Raw genomic sequence first — 6,000 nt, 5'->3', positions numbered from 1 at the left:
TACAAACGAAATTCCATAGCTAAAGGCGAAGAATACAATTGCGAACAATGAAAGGGGATTTTGACACGTAACTAAACAAAGAAACGTGAACACCATAATTCAGTACATCGCAAGTAGAAGTTTAATGATGTACAACTCCCGGATATTTGATTCAAGATTTGATGAGTTTGTGCCATCATTGTTGACGGGTTCGTTCGCAGAACGGCGACGCGACAACAAATCGCAGCACGTCGTCACCCAACTCGATTGACCGGTGTTCTATTCCGACTTCGTTTGTTGTTTTCGATAATCACCGTTCCGCGAACGGACAAGGTCACGAAACAGGCACAGAATTTTAGTTGCGAATGAGCAATCCGGATGAAAACAACTGGCAAGCATAAGCAGAGCACGCGCAGCTCGGGACGAGTTGTTGATCACGGACCTGGATAACGTCGATTCCATTGACGGGGGAAACGAGAACGGGTTGCTCGAGTGTGTTGATGGCCAAGTGAACTTGATAACAAAGCGTCACGTGCCGGTTGCGCCGAGAGAGCAGCTTTGTTTAAGTCAAAGCTGCAGCATTGTACATGCTGCTGCTGCAGCTTCTGACATGTGTACATGCTGCTGCTGCAGCATTGTACATGCTGCTGCTGCTTGTGACATGTGGACGAGGCACAGACACGAACGACGGTAATGGGATTTACATTGCGAGACGGAAATAGGAGCACGTGGTTTAGAAAGTACGCGAAAGTAAAAAAAAATACGTAACTGTTGATGAGTGTTGATTTAAAGCTTTCGTGACTGCAGGAATTCATACTCTTTGGGTCTTTCAAGTCACTTAAAGGAAAATAATATATCACGACGTTTCGATCGCAAGCAATGTGTTGCCATCGAAACGTCGTGATCGAAAAAGACGCAAAGAGTATGTTGATAAGTAGGCTCGGACTGAGACGACGGGCAGTGGTCGAGGTTAACTACCGAGTAGCAGCCAAAGGTTGGAAGACGCCGCGGAGATGCAGCAATGAGATCGCTTCGCGTGCAGGAGTTGGGATAGATTTACAACACACACACATACGCAGCCGTGCATTGCACGCACAGAAGCTTTCCGACTTATCCTGACAAGCAGTTATAAAGAACTCAACGTGTGGCCATTTTGTCGTTGAGACCACCCAACTCAAAGAAAGAGTCGAGGAATTGTGGCCATCCCGACGGGCTGTTAGGAACGTTGCATCGCGGAACCGTATCGACGTTGAACTTCTTTCGCGCCGTACGTTGCAAATCGGAGGTGGCGACGGCTTGGATGAGGACGCTTCCATTAAACAGTGGATCGATCACGGCCGCGCCTCCGGTTAGCACGGTTGGTTACGTACGGTGCAAAAGAAGTTCAACATGCGTACATGTGACCGCCGATGAAGATGAGCGCATGCCTCGTTACAAATCAATTTACCTCTGAAATTGACGCAGCAGAGAGGGTCGCTGCATCCCGAGTATTTGTCCACGTTCAGCAAATCCCGCGCGCTTCGTACGACCACCTTCAGCATTGTTGCACGAGTCGAGAGCAGCTTCCCCACTCCCCCGTGATTGTGTGCCGGTCGGTGCAAGGAGCTCGGGGCTCGGTGTAAAGAAGGGGGAAGGTGGGGCGTCTCATGCGTGAGTTCACTTACGGCACCCCCCACAGTCAAACAACCGGGCCAATGAATAAAATCTGCAGCCCTATTTATGCCACGTCAGAACTGCCAGTGATGGGTGGGTGGGGGTTGTGAATTTGCACGGTGGAAGCGGCACAGAAACATCGACACAATAAACTGTGGCACTTGCCCAAAGTATAATTTGCGCAAACCGTGGACCCGGGCCGCACAGTAAAAAAATAAAAATCTGTGTTCCCACCCTGAAAACAAATATAAATTTAGACGCGTAACGAATTGCATAAAATCGCACATTTCAAGGGCTGGTATGTATGAGGGCAAAGTTTCTCAGCCCCCACGCGCACAACATAAATGGTGGGTTTGTAGGTTCACACTGTAGCATCCAAACATCCGAGAATAATATAACAAAAATAATGAACCCAATCAATGTAGGAGAGTTTAACACGTAGGCTTTCGCGACCAAAATTATTCATAATAAAGATTTTGGGTTAGATCGCGTAAGTATAAATGTGTCGTAACCCTCCACCACCCGACACAGCTAATGTAGGATATGGGAAAAATGTAATGCGGCTTCAACAATGCCAACACAGAGCAGAGGAGCGGTGGAACAGTGGCTAATGCACTGCTCTACGAACTCGGAACGCTTATCTAGATTTCAAAACCTCGTTTATGTCCCACCGCTCTGGCCTCTCTGTGTGCCGTGACGAGTCATTGCCTGAAACGTTGCCTGTTAAATATATTTGTTTAAGGCTACAGTGTTATGGGTGGCAAGTGGTATCTAAACCGGTCTTCCCACCTGGCCCCCTCCCCACCCCACACCCATGACTCTCCTTCACCAACCCGCCTTGACCAGCGCGGTGAAACCCCGCTCAGAGCCCTCACGACCGACACGGCGTGGAGGGATGAGGCATTCATCCAGGGCCAGATTAAGGCATGGGATGGGGCTTTAGGGGCCTCCGTCAGGCTGGAGGGCCTCCAGAGGTTAAGTGAAAAGTTATTTCATTTGTGAATGCTGAATGTTATTTGTTGTCAGCCTTGTAAAAACACATTCTATTTTTCTTTAACTTTGTTTTCCCTTTGAAAAATTACTGGGGGCCTCACAGTACCTGTAGCCCAGGGGCCTACGAAATCTTAATCCGGCCCTGCATTCATCCAGCAGTGGAGCCTTTATCCAGCGCAAGGCTGCTGGCGGTGGTGGCGGTGCACGCGTGCAATCCAGCACTGTGGAGGCAGCGAGGGTTGGTGGGTCGCCGCACATTTTGCGAAACTCCCTTGCCGTGGGCGTCAAGGAGGTGCTCCAACCGTGACTCGTCAGGAGAGGGCAGTACGGCAAGTTGACTAATCGCCATCTGTTTCCATCTTTACGGGAACAGAGCGATGTCCCCGCACGGTTTCCTCCCATTTGTATAAACACTCCTTTATTGGCTTAACACATCTTAAAATTTAAAAAAACCCAGTGCAGGACCGTCCTGAAAAAGAGTCATACGACTCAGTGTTGCTCCGGAATAAGTATATTATTCTTTGGTTCTTTCGGTTAGGTCACGTAGAAAGAAAATAAATTAAATAATAGAATACGACGTTTCGATTGCAACACAAGCAGTCGTCATCAGGTAGAACTAAATTTGAGAGAGAGACAAAACACAGACACGAACGCTCAGACACACAAGCAGAGAGAGACAACACAGAGACACAGACAGAGACGCACAACATAGACATACAGAGACCCAATGCCTCTGTGTCGTGGCCTTAAATAGAGAGAGAGGGGGTGGGGCAGAGAGAGAGGTGGGTCTGCTGGAGCAGAGAAATTAGCATGTCAATGATAACGCTGTGTGGAAATTCACCCCGCGGCGGCAGGGGGAGAGAAAGAGCGAATGTACCGATGAGAACCTGGTCAATTTTAGCGAGAGAAATAGGCAGTTTGAGAAAAAAACTTAGGAAATCTTTCGAAATGTAATGCTATGCAACGCAGATAGTCGGCTAACACACAGTTAACGCATAGCCTGGTTGATTACGTTCTACAGAGATTGCTACATTAGAAGTTAAGTGTGAAAGCTTCAAATGAAGTAGATTATTATATTAATTATTAAATAACGCTACAAAGTTAGGGTGAAGAGCTATACGCGCAATCAAGAGCAATGTTCAAGGTTGCTGAGCAACTATACATTATTTATGGAGGAACACAAAGTGGAAATAACAGAGAATGTTTATTTTGGAGCGCTATTGAAGGCGGGCGGGATGCAACTACTGTAATTAAAGAGGCGAGCCGAGAGTATGATGGAGTTTATTTGGAACATTTACTTTGATAGCAGGTCGTTGCGGATATTAAAGACACAAGCCACAGTGAGATTGTGATCGTGCAACCAAAACTATGGACCATGCAGTATCGTCAACCATTGTCGCCTGCGCTCTTTGAACGGAGTAGCAAATTGTTCAAAACGCTCCCGTGAAGCCCTCCCATGGCGAGCAGACCTCGCCATTGGCATTTACGCCCTGAAAATATTTCCATAGACAATAATAGGAGGGATTTGATGATGAACCATCACATACCAATGAATGTGCCGAGAGACCACTGCTTTTAATCACAGCGCATTACATTCGCTAGTGACACGTGCGAAAATCATTTAGGAAATATGCACACTCGCAAAGAATATTGGCAATAAAAAATCAATCCGTGAAAACGGAACACAAGCACGACACAGCGATGGTGAATTGCACGAATTAAGAGACGGATCGGGTACGTCGTCGTGATAAGGGGCCGTCTCCTCCCCCCCTCGTCACACGGCGTCACAAAAAGTCAGACCCCCCTCAAATATGACATCACAAAGCTCTGCCCCCCGCCCCAAACCATATTTCCATTTTGAAAATAAAACATGCTTCAAATCGCTTTAAACGATTGTCATTGTAGTGCGTATTTAATGTGGCGCTGCATTCTGATGTAGGAGAAAACATGTATTAAAAATGAGGCGTTGGAAAGTTGAAAAAATATATTCAACGTCTAACTAAAACTGCAGATGTTCAGAATATTATATTGAAATTCTATAATTATAAAATATTAAAAGTAATTATAACTATTAAAAAATACTTGAAACTTTGTAGTAGAACGAATCAAAATGGAGAGTACAATTATAATATTAATATATTCATTCCACAGAATGAAAAGCCCTGGTAGAATCATTAAAATCAAAATGTTTACTAATAATCATTCAAAAAATTTACGAAATGTATGCTTCTCCATTCTCCCATGGAGAAGCAAAATACTCCTTCATGGAATAAATAAAAGGTGACCTTAGTAAATTTAAGAAATAAAATAGTTAATAATGAAAATTAATCAAAATTTGTGTTGTTTTAACAATAGTGTTTATTTTTATTTAAAGTTGCGCATTTTGATGTGACGTCACATTTCTTAAACCCCCCCTACCACCCTCGTCACACATCGTCACAAATGTTTGACCCCCCTCCCCCCTCTAGGTGCGTGACGTCATTTATGGAGGGCCCCTAACGTGATCGTCATGAGCGCGTTGTGGAGAACTCTATTGTGGGTGTGCAGAAACACAAAAGTGGGCTTGTGCAGAGATAACAGTGGATGGAGACTGGCAGCCAGAGAGGACGACCACCGTTTGATATCAGGTGAAGCCTTTCATCCAGCAGTAGATATATCACAGTTGATCATTCGTAACGAGTGGCTCTCCCTAAAGCTCCCCCCAGTGGAGGCCCTTCCGTATGCATTGATCAAGAACATTTAAGAGTCATAATTGATTTTGGATCAGATCGCGTAAAATATGTCGTAAACCCTCCTCCACCCGACACAGCCAATTCAACAATTTGGTACCAGAATGTTGTGGATTGCTCTCCGACAAACCAGTGTGGTGAAGCAGTCGTACATTGTACTTGATTCACTGTTTGCGTCGGGTGGAGGGTTAACGACACACATATTTACGCGATCTGACCAAAAAAAAACAGCGTATAAAAATAATGCGTATGTCTGTTCAGGCCTGCACCTTTAATAAAAACATTTTTAATAAAAAAAACATTTCACAATTTGACTATACGATGTTAACCTATCCAGGCACTACACGGCTCTGTAATTCCGCCACGTTTAATTTTTTTCCCGGGGTTCTTGTAAAACCTTGCTCAAATAAATAAATCTACAGAAGAATTTCAGCAACTATACACCACGTCCAGTACACCCTCTAGAGTGCTGTGCATTACTGACCGCTTGGCGTCTTTTGTGTGGTTTGTTTACCTTTCCTATACTTTGCAATGCTGTCGGGTTTTTGTATTGTTTATTGCTGTAACGTTCTGACCCGCCCCTACTGGACATCTGCGATCAAGAGCTTTATAGATCATCGGATTCCTCCAGAATAAATATTCTGAT

Source organism: Lampetra fluviatilis, chromosome 4 (genome assembly GCF_964198595.1).
Source record: "Lampetra fluviatilis chromosome 4, kcLamFluv1.1, whole genome shotgun sequence".
Lineage (NCBI taxonomy): Eukaryota > Metazoa > Chordata > Hyperoartia > Petromyzontiformes > Petromyzontidae > Lampetra > Lampetra fluviatilis.
This window is presented reverse-complemented; position numbering follows the sequence as displayed.